At 37.4% G+C, this 14978-nt stretch overlaps 1 long non-coding RNA gene across 2 annotated transcripts in view; it reads right to left on the bottom strand.

Moving 5' to 3' along the window:
• Positions 1–14740, bottom strand: part of LOC123236929 — a 173046-nt gene extending 158306 nt beyond the window's left edge. For both annotated transcript variants that reach the window (XR_006505442.1, XR_006505443.1), the window contains exon 1: positions 14681–14740. This is a non-coding gene — a long non-coding RNA (uncharacterized LOC123236929). The remainder of the gene's footprint in view (positions 1–14680) is intronic.
• Positions 14741–14978: the final 238 nt, after the last annotated feature.

Below are 14978 nucleotides of genomic sequence, written 5' to 3'. Positions count from 1 at the left end.
TATTTGCATGTTATACCATTCTATAATGTTCCTCTGAAACATTCCTATCATCCATTCACTTTCTGTTCTTTCTCTCAGACTCTTCTGTAAGTAGAATACCCTTTCTCCTCATATTTAACAACAGAATTCTGACTCGTTCTTGTGTATTCCAAATACCAAAATACCACTTCTTCCAAAAGTCTTCCCTGATCTCCCTGGTAGGTAATGACCTTCTTCCTTGGATTTCACAATGTATTTTGTTTTTCAATTTTCCAATGAATTTAATTCAATTTAACTTAATTAATGCATTTAATTCATTTATTTTTAATTTAATGTATTATATAAGCAATATAATTCTCTAATTAATTTAATATACCACATGTTATTATGTCACGTTGTATATTCTAGTTATCTATGTCTGTATCATACTCCCAAAAGACTATTAATTCCTTTAGAGAAGAGATTATATCTTCTCTAACTTTTATATCTTGCTATACATAATGAGAACTTAATACTTACTGAATTGAATTGAAACTCCTTATGAAAGAGAGTTTCTCAACTAATTTCCTTATTTACTATGGGTAGGGCTACTGGAAGAACCAGGATACGGTGCCTATTCTTCTGGTAGGAAAAGTGATTTCTCCCCTATTTTTAAATATCAGATTTGAATAAGTCAGAAGATACCGGCAAAGTTCATCTAACCATAAACAAGCTCAGTTGTTTTTTAGTCATGTCCAACTCTTCCTGAACCCATTTGGGGTTTTCTTTGTGAAGTTACTGGAGGGGCTTGCTATTACCTTCTCCAGCTCATTTTTGCAGATGAAAAAATGGAGGCAAATATAATTAAGTGACTTGCCCAGGGTCACCCAGCTAGTAAGTATCTGAGGCCAGATTTGAACTCAGGAAAAGGAGTCTTCCTGACTCCAGGTTTGATCCCCTATCCACTATGCCACCTAATCACCTCATAAGTAAATTTCTCTTTAATTCAAGCATTTCAAATGCCATTCTGCCATAGTTTTCTGCTTCATCAACTTCCATCATCGGAGCAATGTAGTTGACATTTGAAGAATCAGCACCTTTCAAAAAATGGGTACTTAATGCATATTTGTGAAATTGAACTGTTTGCTTAGGGGCTTAAAAAGACCATGTAAAAATCTGTAATCTATTTCTTTTTAATAGTTAACAGGCTTCTCAAATGTACTGTGAAGGGGCACGTGCTATACATATGGCAATATATATGGTCCTGAACTAGAGCAAATGAAATCACTGTTCATTAAACATAAACATGGAGACTAGAGCACAATGGTATCTCTACTAAGTCTAATGTCTGGAGTCACTGTCATGGTTGAGATATGTGTGTATATGTGTGTATGCATATATGTATATATGTGTGTGTATGTCTACTGCGGTTTTGCTCTGTGACTTTATCATGGTAGGAAACTCCCTGGTATAAAAACTCTTGTCTGATTGTGCAGATTAGCAACTTTTCTGTAATTTAGAGCCTCAGAGAGTTGCCAAGAATATTGAGGATTTAAGTAACTTGTCCATGCAAATATATGCTTTGGGAGCATGGGCAAGTTAAATGCATGAAGCTAAAAAGTCAAGATTTTCTTGGCACTTTTCAAGTCACATAAAGTACTACATGTTATGAAGACTAGTAACCACCATGTGTCAGGCATTGTGTTAAGTACTAGGGCTACAAAAAGAGAAAAAAGACAAGAAGCTCACAGTCTAATGGGTATTTTCTAAGCACTATGATTATTTCTACATAGAAATAAAGTAACATAGAAAGGGCATGATGAACATTTTCATAAAGCTTACATTTCACAAAGCACACTAATTAATGAAAATTTTAAAAACTTCCATCCAATACTCTCAAAGTGACTAAGTATAAACCAGCTAGTAGTAGAGTTTTTAAAAGAACAAAATTCCCTTCCTCTGCATACCTATACATACATATCCCTACTTACTTCACAATCTGATATCCCAAGTTCAGCAAAAGTGTGTAGCACAGATGTTAAACAGATGCTTCCAAATTAAGACCTTCTAGTCATTTGAGAGACAGGTGGAAATCCTATTCTTGAACCAAACTGTCCTTTGAAATTAGTAACAATTCTATTTTACTAAAATAGGCAAATCAAATTACAGAACAGAAAACTCCACAAAAAGCCTGTGAAGTTTTCTGAAGCCTGATCAGAAATATGGTACAGTTATGCTTCAGATCAAATTTCATGTCAGCCACCTCCTAAAGAATTGCTCCAATATGTTATCTGTGCTAAAATTCAATAGTATTAAATTCTTCTTTAAATGGGCAGGTTAGAGCTTGGAAAGTGTTTTATACATGGACTCATTTTAATTGTATTTGCTATAATGTTCTTTGACTAGTAAAACATAGAAAATAAAGGAAAAGTAACATCATATGTGTTGAGGACTTTCATAAGATTAACAGTGATATTTATGGCACCCTGCTGATGTGGTCTAACTCTATACCCTCCACTTTCTTCAAGCCTCCACTGTCACCTCTACCCTCCTCACTTTTAGCAAATAGCATTTCCTCCAACTATCTACTGAGAGGCCATCAGGTATGAATTCACTCAACTGTAGTTCATCCTGGAAACTTCTCCTAACCTGTTTTCCTTTTATATTTTCCTTTTTAAGGATAATGGTGAATAACTCTCTAGTCCATGTGCCAAATCTCATAAGCTACTACCCCATTGACCCATAAGATCTTAATGTTGGAAGAGACTTCTTAGATCATTTACGCTAACATGTTTGTCATCAAGTATTTGAAGATGGCTGTTGTACATGGTACTCCCACGCCAAGTCTTCTGCAGGCTAAACGTCCCTATACATTTGGTCAACTGATTTTAGTGTGGGTATCCTTTGGAGACCCTTCCCCATTTCTGGTCATCTTCTTCTATATCTTCTTTACTTTTTAAATATACCCTCAAAATATGGCTTCCCTCTAGGCCTCTGTCAGTGGTGTTCAAGTAAAGATTTGATGATCACTTGCCAGGGAAACTAAAGAAACAAATTGGTAAGAGGTTAGACTGTAGCAGATCCAAGAACCCTCTTATTTGTTAGGGTCTGCAACTATATCATCTCATGTGAATCTTCACAAGAATACTAAAAGGGAAGGCAGTCATTAATATCTCCTTTTTGACATATGTAGAAACACTAAGTATGATGTAAATAAGACAAGCCACTGCCTATAACAACTTCAAAATTGGCTCTTCCTTCTTGGATGTGTAAAAATACAGAGAAAAACCATAATTCAAAACATTTCTCTTATACCTGTCATCATATCCAACTGGCCTCCTTCCAAATTAATTACAAAACATGTACTCTATGCACTGCTTCCAATTTTAGCCCCTATTTTAAAGAGATTATAAGGGATTTTTGAGGCATTTTATGATATCAACAGAAAGAGAGATGCCTGGAAAAAAAGAAATAGGCTTTTCAGATAGCACCAGCCAGCAATAATCAATGGACAGAGGGTATTCTCCATTTTTATCCGTGCAATGTAAAGAGATCTTAAAAAAGGTCCCACCACATTAGGTAGACCACACATACATACACACTCACAAGATGTATGGGAGGACATGGATGAGAGACACACATTACAATGTTGGGGTGAGCTGTGAGCTGTACTACTGAAGAGTTTACCTATATAGGAAGATCAAAGAATCATTCGACTATGAGAATTAGTGCAATATATGCCCTGGCTCAAAATAAAAACATATCTAACAGATTCTAGGATACCTGGGGCTCTAAGTTTACATATGATGTTCATCATCATTACAGTCATTTTCTGTCATTTGGGGGGTAAACATCAGCTTGGGTTTTAGCTACACTTGAGTTCACTGTTTCAAAGAAAAACTGTCCTTAGAGTTTAGTCAACTAATATTTTAGTTAACTGGTGGCCCAGGGTGCTAAAGTTATGAGGTAATTGTGTTAGCATATATACCCAATGAAAAGGCAATGAGTTGACAAACTATAAAAGACATTAGAAGAATAGGAAGAACTTTGGGAAATATCTACAGCCCTTATATAGGCAGGTCAATTGGGGCTTTCCTATCAGTACTGTCAGGAGGGCACAGTAGTCCTCTGATAGCTAAGCATCACCTGATCTTAGCAAGAATAATTTGTATAATAGAAAGATGCAAGATATAGAGAGTGACTATACCCTCCTTTGGATATACCCAAAGGTGAACTTCTTTTCATCTTGACTTGGCACACTCTCTACTTCTACTCATTTTGTGTTGATTGCCCCAGGCACCCAAAAAAGCACTAGGGAGAGAGATATCCTTGTTGCTACTTTATGTTTTTTAAATCCTTATCTTCTGTTTTAAAATCAATAGTAAGTATCAATTTCAAAGCAGAAGAACTGTAAGGGATGGGCAACTGAGATTAAGTGACTTGCCCAGAGTCACACAACTAGGAAGTGTCTGAAGCCAGATTTGAACCTAGGTCATCCTAACTCCATGTGTGGTGGTCTATCCACTGTGCTACCTAACTGCCTCAACTTTATGTCTTAACAAGCTGTGTTTATTCTTCCTCATATAGATCACTTGAAAATAACTTGAAAGAAAGTTTTGCATTTTAAAAGTGTTCGAAGTTTTGCAAAGTTTTTCAAGTATTACCTCATTTGATCTCCACAACAGCTCCAGGAGATAGATGCTGTTAGTATTCCTATTATATGGAAGAGGAAATTGAGTCTCGAAGAGGTTAAGTGACTTGTCCAAGGTAAAGTAGTAAAATCTCTGAAGGAGGATTTGAACTAACATGTTCATTCCAAGCCTAGTACTCAACCCCCCACCTTACCTTGTTGCTGAAATTATGTGGCCTAAAACTTTATTCTCTTCAAGACATAGATATATATGATAAAATGCCTCTTCCTATCCTTGCCCTCTCTGTTTATTTGTTGAGATGAAGGCTTTATGTGGAATAGTTACAAGAATATTAATTTATAGCTATAAGGAATCTCAGAGATCGCATGGACTAGCAGTTCTCAAACTTTTTGGTGTCTGGCACTCTTTTCTTGTAAAAATTATTAAGGATCCCTAAAAGAGCTTTTCCTTATCTGTTTATTGTATCTGAAATTAAAATATTTTAATTATCAATTTAAAAATAATTTTGACTTCATGAACCCCTGAAAGATTTGTGGGAATGCCCAGTGGTCTCCAGACCACACTTTGAAAACCTCTAATCTAAGCCAATCCTGTTATTCATAGATGCGTAAACTCATAACTAAAGGTACTAGATTTGTAACTTAAAGAGAATTCTTGAATATTCAAGTATGAATTCAATATTAGGTCCCTAAACTGAATATATTATCCAATATGACAAATAGTTTCTTCCTAACATTTTCAACTTAAAATAAATGATGGTATGATAATAACAGAGAAGCTATTAACAGAGCAATGGATTTTGAGTCAGATGTCTTAGATTCAAATTTTGACTCTCTTACTATTTAGGGGATCTTTAGCAGTCACTTCATCTTGCTCAGCCTCAATTTCTTTACCTATAAAAACTGGAGTAGATCAGATGTCTAAGGTCCCTCCTAGCTCCAAATCTATGATCCCATGAAAAGCCACATCAAGCTTACAACAAAATTAATGCTACATATTAATGATAATCATAATTATTAGCTATTAGGGATATGCATGATACTGCATGTGGTAATCAAGCATGAGTGGTAAGCAATTTCCATAAATGACTATCATTAACATTTCTATTATAGCACCAAAACCAAATTTTTAGTTGTTCTGTTCTCTGTTCATTCTTTGCTGCCTAGAATTTGTATCACTGTTTAGCTATCTTTCCTGGATACCCTAAACACCTTTAAACCAACAAAATATTTACAATGACTCCCATATTGACTTCATCACTTAAGAGTTAATTCAAAAGCCAGTCCAACTCTGGATGTGGTACCTTGATATCTACAGTTCTCTCTTTTCCAACAAATAGCTAACCACAACCACTACCACCAAGATAAAAACCACCAACAATTTTTAATTTAAAAAACATTTTAAGGTTTACAAACCATCTTAGATGTATGATTTCATTTGATCTATGTACCAACCTTGGGAAGTCTATGCTATTATGAGTCCCATTTTACTGATGAAGAAACTGAAGATGAAGGATATTGAGTCAGCTGGGCAAAATCACACAACTTAGTGTCTGAATCAGGACTTGAAACTAGGTCATCCTACCTCCATGTCTAACTATATGCATGTATACTGCCTCTACTTCCTCCCCCTTCATCATTCTCCCAACCATGGAAGCTATGGCTCTCTTAAAAAATCCCTGTTCCCCACAATCTTGAACCTCTTGACTCTCCTGCAAGGTATACACACATTGAACAAGCACATGCTTCCTTCCTTTGACCTAGAAAGATCAGCTGAGGATCATGCAGCCATGGTTAGCCAATGAGAAGGAAAAGACAGAGGAGCCCAGTCCAGTTACAAGTGAATCTTCCCACACATATTGCTCACCACCTGTCTCTACTACCAGCTACTTCTGCTCTTAGGTATAATACTGTTTAGCTTCATACTGCCCTGTTTCTCTACTTCCCTAGAAGTTTATTCCCTCACTTCCCTGAAAATTCTTTTTCTTTCCTAAGCTCTGTTTGCCACTGTTTTCTTTTCCTTCTCTGGATACTTCTTTTCTATATCTGTCATGTCTATTGATGGTTAATTTTTATAAGGGAAGAGATACCTTGCTGGTAGAGGGTCTTAATACCAGTTTGGAAGGCTCTACTACTGGTTGGGCATGAATAGACCAGATGAACATTGGGAATGGAAATTATCTCCCCTTAAATGCCAGTGTACTAGGAACAAGTGCCCAACTGCCCTAGCCTAGTTACGACTCTGATTATGAAAAATGATTTCTTTGCATTGTAAACAAGCAGATCAGATGGCTGGTTTTTGGAGTTTTGTGATTTATTGTCCCTGTGAATGAGTGATAGCTCAGAATAGGCTAGAAAACTTCATAATCTATAAGACTGTCCCTTTGGTCTGAAGCATATTGACTTGCTGCCAGTCCAAGTCTATTTCCTCTGATACACAATCCTGGTTCCTTGCCATGTCTTGGTTTTTGAATAGGATTAACTTCCTAATTCTCACCTCATTATTCTACAGTCTGGAGAATTCCTGCACAATCAGGCAGGAAGAGATGTCTTGGGTTCTGATCTCTAAAACTTGACAAACTATTAAAAGCATCATTTGCGGTATCCATTTTGTGTTTTCATAGTATATAGAAAATCTAATCTTTACCATTGAGGAATCCAAGCTGTATCTTAACTGAGTCATATACACTATGAAATAGCATTGAAGTAGTAGGTTATGGCTAGCAGATAAATGCTTGCTTGAATGCTTCTGATTCTATGAAAATAACTAAGATTGGGGCACTAACTGGCGCATTGAATTGATAGTCAAGCCTAGAAATGAGAGGTCTTGGGTTCAAATCTGGCTTTTAGACACTTGCTAGTTATGTGACTAGGCAGGCCACTTGACCCAATTACCTAGCCCTTATTGCTTTTCTGCCTTGGAACCAATTCATAGTATTGATTCTAAGATGGAAAAAAAGAGAAGAGGAGAAGGGAGGGAAGGGGAGGGGAGGAGAGGAGGAGGGGAAGACAGGGGAAAAGAGGGGAAGAGAGGAGAGGAGAAGGGAGGAGAGGAGAGGGAAGGAAGGAGAGAGGAGGGGAGGGGAAGGAGGGAGGAAATGGAGGGGAGGGGAGGGGAGGGAAAGAAAGGGAATTTCTGAATTTTACTTTCCTCCTGTATAAAATGGGGAGAAAAACAATACTTTTTAAAAATCTACCTTATGAGGTTGTTATGAAGTATGCATTAGAAACCCTAAAGTGTTAGGTAAATGTGAATTATTATCATCATCATCATCTTTATCATCTCTGGGCTTCAGTTTCCATATATGAGAAGGTTGCTTTAGGTGATTTGGAAAAAAAATTTAAAAAGAAAAAAACTTTCTTTAAATCACAGAGCAGCTAAGTGGATCAGAGGATAGAGAGCCTGGCATTCCCTATTGTAAATGAAAGGCTTCATTATCCTCATTTTGTATAACTGTTAATCATATATTCCAAATGAGTAACTTTTAGAGATGAAGTATAAAAAGGCTGTGGCTCCTCCAAAGTCCCACTCCTAGTAAGTGTGGGACCAGCAATGAAACCAAAGTTTTCAAACTACTACTCTAGGGCCCCTTCTTCCATATCATGAATCATTTTCCATATCAAACTCTAAGGTCCATCCAGCTCCAACTCACAATGATTTAAAGACTCTCTTCTTTAAAACGTATTTCTAATTATCACCTTAAGATGAGTTTTCCAAGCCATGATCAGTTCCTCCCTCCCCACTATGGGATGCTAACTTTGGATCTACTATTCTGAAGTTTGAACACTACGACCACCATTTTGTACTTACATAACACCTTTCTTCCTACAATTTCCAATTCCATACATTTTGAGCTTTTGAATCCTATCAAAGCTGCTACAAGGTATGAAAAGTTCCAAGTACCTTTATCCTAATTTTTATTGGCTGAAGAAAAAATCGTAACAAGGTGTTTGCCAAGGAAATATGGCAATGAGTCCTAAATTCCAGCCAAATGCTATCAGCAATTTGGCCCTGATACCTAGACTCCCTGGCAAATTACTTGCCCAGTTGTCAATCAATAATCACAGATCTCTGAATTTATACAGCACTTTATATGATCCAAAACATTTTCCTCCCAACATTCCTGCTAGGAGGTTACTACATGTGTTATTTGTATTTTCAACACTAGGAAACTGAAGCTTAGAGTAACTTATTAAGTGCTGGGGCTCACACTCAAACCTAAGACTTCCAATGGCCAAATCTGACACATTAGAACTGTGTCTCTGGGCATTTTTTGATAAAAATAACTTGATTTGAACGCTTTAGATTTCTTCATTTGAACTAAAGATGAAATCTCTATCCAGTGATAGACTGTCACCAATAGAAATAGAGAAGCTGGGGAAAAGGAAGGTCATGATGGTTATTTCAGTTCAGAACAAACTGTAACCAAACTTCCACCAAGTGAGATGTCCAGTAAGTTGTCGGAAACTTGGGACTGTAGCTCATGGAAGAGATCAGGTCAGCAAATGGTCAGAGAATGACAGAATATTAGAGAATGAAGAGGACAGCTAAGTGGCACAGTAGATGCAGTGCTGGGTCTGCGGTTAGGAAGACTCACCTTCCCTGTTCAAATACCACCTCAGACAATTACTAGCTGTGTGACCCTGGCAAGTGACTTAACCTGGTTTGTTTCAGTTCTTCATCTGTCAAATGAGCTGGAGAAAGGAATAGCAAACCATTTCAGTATCTTAGCCAAGAAAACCCTAAATGGGGTTACCAAGAGTCAGACATGGCTAAAAAATGAGTAAGCAACAATAGAGAAAGAAGGGAATTTAAGATCACATTGTCTTACTAACCCCTTCTTTTTGTAGATGAGGAAATAGAGATAGGTTTTCCATATTTTTACTAGAATCATAAATCTGAAAGGAATTTCAGAGGTCATCTAGTCCAGCCCCTTCATTTTAGCAATGATGAAACTAAAGCTAGAAAATCTTAAGTGGTTTGCCCAAGGTAATGTGTCATTGATCTGAACCCATATCCTCTTACCATGTTGGAGTTATGGGTGGGGCAACTACCTGAAACCATTAATTTCCATGGTTCTCTTTTCCCTACTTAATAAAGTATAAATTCCTGATCCTCCTTTCAAGGTCCACCCTAATATAATTCCCACCTACCTTTCCAAACTTACTTGATATCACTCCTCCCTGGCTATATATATTTTTTGTACTCAAAGTACTCTGAAAATGTATTATATTTTTGTTATGATGTCGACAGCAAATGATGATAGGCCTTGTTATTCCTGTTCTTTGTGGTCCAGTGAAGCACATCATGGTGGATAGAAAGCTGATCTCAGAATTAGGAATACTTGAATTCAAGTCTCACTTCTTTTTCTTTTCTTTTCTTTTCTTTTCTTTTCTTTTCAAACTCTTACCATCTATCTAGCACCAATTCTAAGACAAAAGAACAGTAAGGACTAGGTAATCACAATTGAGGTTAAGTAACTTTTCCAAAGTCACAAAGCTAGGCAGTGTCTGAGGCCAGATTTGAACTCATCTTACTTCTGATGTATACTGGCCACATGATTTTGGGGTGTCATTTGCTTTCTTGGTGCTTCCAAAAACTTTCTATAATCATAATTCAAAAAGCAAATGTAAGTCTGTATTAATAGAGAGATTTTCCTTTCACCAATAAAATCATAGGTTTGGTCTAAGAAACAGAAACAATTTGAAATTCCAACACAATTTAAAGACTCTACTCTTTTTTTTTCCTTCTCCGTCATATATCCAGGATTTTGCTCATTCCATCCATCCTGCCTGGACAAGATCCTCTCCTATCTGTCTTTTTCAAAGGTACCTCCTCTCTAATGCCCTCCCTGACCATCCTTTTCTCCCTCTACCTCCACCTCACTGAAAGTGATCTCTCCTTCCTGAAACATATCTTAATGACTTCCAAATTCTCCAATTCTCTGAAAATTCCAGGATTCTTTTTTTTCCACTACAGCTTACATAGCTCCAGTGCAGAGGGTTCTGGGAAAGAAAGAATGTAAGGATGATATACTCATTTATACATATGGGTCATAAGGATACTAGGGGCTCTGTAAGCTGGAGAATGCTTGTACTGTTTGAGAAATAGCCATAGCTAGTTAACTATCTCACATAATCAGTAAATTTATTTCTTTGCACATAAACACACATATGCTGGGAGGGAGGAAAAGAGATAGGAGAGAGAGAGAGAGAGAGAGAGAGAGAGAGAGAGAGAGAGAGAGAGAGAGAGAGATTTTTTTTGCATGATTTCTATCTTCTGGCGCTATCTTGTCATCAAGATTGCCTTCCTCATACATGTAATAGAAAGAACAATTGTTTTCAAGACAGAAACTACTTTTGTTTTAAGCATTCTAAACAGTCTCAACAAGTCAGGACATGCATACCTCTTATTCTTTGTTCAACACCAGAGTTAGAAGAAACTATGATGCCCATTATTTTAAACCCTTACCTTCCATATTAGAATCAATACTGTGTATTGGTTCCAAGGCAGAAGAACAACAAGGGCTAGACAATAGGAGATGAATGACTTGCCCAGGGCCACACAGCTAGGATGTGTCAGTGTTCAGATTTGAACCCAGGACCTCATATCTGTGGGCCTCTCTATCCACTGAGCCACCTAGCTGCCCTTCCACACACACACACACACACACACACACACTCACACACAATATCCACTTAATGGAATGTATACCTGGAAATAAATTCCTTCTACAACATACCTGAGAAGTGGTCATTCAGTCTTTACTTGGAGACCTCTAATATGGGAAAATCCACAATATCCCAAGGCATCCCATTTCATTGTTGGATGGTTCCAATAGTTAGGAAGCTTTTCCTTCCACAAAGCCTTTATCCTCCCATTGTTCCTAGCATGGTATTCTGAGGCCAAACAAAGTGTGATCCCTTTTCCATATGAAAGCACTTCATGCTCATGAAGATTGATTTTTTTTCCTCCCTTCTCCAGTCCTGCTCTTCAGACTAAAGATAGACTGGGTGGGGGGTGAGGGAGGAGACCTTATTAGGCTCCACCTATGTGCCAGGCACTGTGCTAAGCTTTGGAAATACAAAACCAAATCTTCTAGGAACTTTCATTCTAACTGGGGAAGATAACATATTAAAAGAGCAGTGAGGTGGTACAATGGATAGAATGCCAAGCCTAAAGTCAGGAGGACCTGAGTTCAAATCCAGCTTCAGACACTTACTAGCTGTACAACCCTTTGAAAATCATTTAACCCTGTTATTTCAGTTTCCTCATTTGTAAAAAAAAAATGAGCTAAAGAAGAAAATGGCAAACCACTCCGATATGTTGGCCAAGAAAATTCCAAATAGGGTAACCAAGACCAGACCTAACTGAAAAATGGCTGAACAGCACTTAAAAGGGGAGTGAATAGTGGAGGAGTCAGCAGGTGAACCAGGAGAAAAGTAAGAATGGCTGACCCAAGCATTCACTCAAATGGAGATTCTAAGCAGGAACCCACCAATTGGAAGAGAGGGCCCCCTGGCATCTCCAGGGTGAGAAGATAACTGGAGAAAGAGGTAGAAAAGGCTAAACAATCAGGATCAAACCAGAAGAGAAGTGACCTAAATCCTTTAACTGATGGCCATATGTCTTTAATTCAAGCACCTTCGCCATAGAGTTTGCTTCCCACAAGTGGCTTTCAAGTCTTTCAGTACTCTTTTCATTTTTTTAAAAATGTGGTACCCTGAATAGAACACAGCATTCAGTATATGGTCTAATGATGGCACAGTGCACCAGAACTAATACCCTCTCTTATTCATGGAAGCTCTGTCTCTCTTAGCACTCTATAATCACTTCAGTTTCTTGACTGCCATATGACATTGCCAATTTATTTGGAGCTTTTAGTCCATTAAAATTACAAAAAGTCTCCAGATAAACTTCTGCTTAATCCTATTTCTCCATCTTGTATTTGTAAGGTTCAATTTTTTCACTCAAATGTAAGACTTCAAATTTATCCTTATTTAATTTTATCTCATCTCACTCAATTTGGCATTTTAAAAAAATGAATACATTGGGGTGGCTAGGTGGCTCAGTGGATGGAGTGCCAGGCCTGGGGTCCAGTGGACTTATGCTCAAATCTGACCTCAGACATATCCTGAACAATCACATAACCCCAAATGTCTAGCCCTTACCAGCCATGTGTTTTGAAGTCAATATTTGCATCAATTATAAGATGTTTGTTAGGGTTTTAAAAATAAATGAATGAAAAAATATGAATTTTGCTGATATATTGTCTTCTATAATCTATATTTCCTAATATATCCTATCTCCTTCAAACCTCAGATAACCATTCCTTATAATAATCAACAAAAAACAGAAGGAAAATGAGTTAAGGAAAAACCAGGAAATATATCAAAAAAGTCTGCCCCATCTCTCCATCCTGAAGGACAAGGAAAAAGAGAAGGAAAACGGGCAATAAAAAGATCATTGGTGCTAGTTTCATAGCTAGATTAATTCTATTTTGTCCGTTCTTATCTCAGTTTTAATATTTTATTTATCCTTCCTCTTTAGAGTCTCTTAGCACATCAAAGAGGTATAAAACAAACAAAAAGCAGACCCTAACAATCAGCTCTAGGAACAAGGGAAAATATAAATACAACTTATTGCCATCCTGTTATGGGATCTAGACATATAAGGTGCCCTAGAAATCATTCAGTTCAAACCCAATCAATTCAACAAACTCTCTTTAAATGTGCTAGCAAGGACAGTGGCCATCAGTTAGATGACAAGTACACTGTCTGTCATCAAAGGACAAATTCATCAACTTGCTAATCACTGAGAAGCACATTCCAAAGGAAAGAGAATTTCAGCATTTTCCTACTGGAATTGAAAAGTCAAACAATCAATCAATCAATCAATCAACATTTATTAAATGCCTACTAAGTGCCAGCATTGTACTAACAAAAACAACAACAAAAAATAATGAGGCTTCTGTTAAAAAGATGCCATATAATATATAATTGTTTTCTTCTAATGGAGGATTCACCACTCAGAAAGGATTCTGTTTTGGTTTGTCCAATGCTTGATTATCTAAAACATGTAAATGGTAGCCTCAGGATAAACATAAACTCCAAATTCTACTTCCTTTATTTAGATTAAACTGGATTACTCAGTGCCAACATTCCAGCATTTTGTCAAATTCATATATTTTATTAGAGGTCATGAAAAAGAATCTTATAAAATAAATAAATTCATATACACAGAGAGACTCCTAATATATCCTATTTTGTATTCTTGCAAAAGAGGAGGAAGAAAAAAAGAGGGGTGAAAGAGAAAGATAACTGGACCCCCACTTGATCCCAATTTACTCCCAAGAAAGGACATCCATTCCTTTCAGCTTTCTGCATGGGCACATACCATTTTTATGTCTAGGATCCACAGTGTTTACATGCAGTAGATACAAATGTTCTACCAAGTTCTTTCCATGACAAGGTGAACACCATTCAAAAGCCTTTCTAAATCCAGGCTTCAGATGAGAAAAGATCTCCAACAAGAGTTTGACCCTGATTAACTGAGGGGCAGGAGAGAGGAGGTTCTCAAAACCAGGTGTCTTACAAAGAGCATGGAGGAAAGGCGAGACATTTGGGAGTGTGTGTATTTGTCTTGGCAATTTTTCATCTCCTTCTCACTCCCTCTCTCCTTCACACACTCAGCTTTCTCTTGGGGCATGACACCTTCAGGTCTTGCATGGGAAAGACACTTGCATTCTTTACAGTGTGATTTTCCCTGAATATCTGAAAGAAGATTTCAGCTCTGCACCTCCAATAATACCTCATTTACAACAAAACTGCATTTAATGACTGTCCCTAAAGGCAGAAAGTACAACCTATAGAGTTACACTAAAAACCATTTTATAATCTGTGCTCTTCTTAAATCGTGGGTGAGTAAACAATCTTGAGAGGATAGCCTTAGCCAGAGTGAGGCAAATTCTGACAACTGTCTAAGAGTGGTGTTAAATGCTCTGTTAACCCAGAGGGAATCCTCACATGAAATGAGTTACTCTGGGAGCCTGTGAAGGAGCAGATTCTTACCTTGAGTATTTCCATTCCTGTAGCTCCTACACCCATCAATAGAAAGGAACAAACAGCCGGAAATACTGTCCCTTTCCTTGGATATATCAGTTAGTTTACATGACAAGTTCACTCTTCTGCCAACAAAGAGATATTTTCCCACGCTCCACAGTCACTAAAATACTTCCCCAGTAGTAGCCAACTGCCTTCTTCAAAAGACACTAATCAGTTCTCACAGAAAATAGGGCAGCCTCTTTCCAGTAGCTTCTTGCTTGGGAAAACTACAAATCAGCAACAGAGGGGGACAGAATGAAAAACC

The sequence above is a fragment of the Gracilinanus agilis genome, chromosome 2 (genome assembly GCF_016433145.1).
Source record: "Gracilinanus agilis isolate LMUSP501 chromosome 2, AgileGrace, whole genome shotgun sequence".
Lineage (NCBI taxonomy): Eukaryota > Metazoa > Chordata > Mammalia > Didelphimorphia > Didelphidae > Gracilinanus > Gracilinanus agilis.
This window is presented reverse-complemented; position numbering and strand designations above follow the sequence as displayed.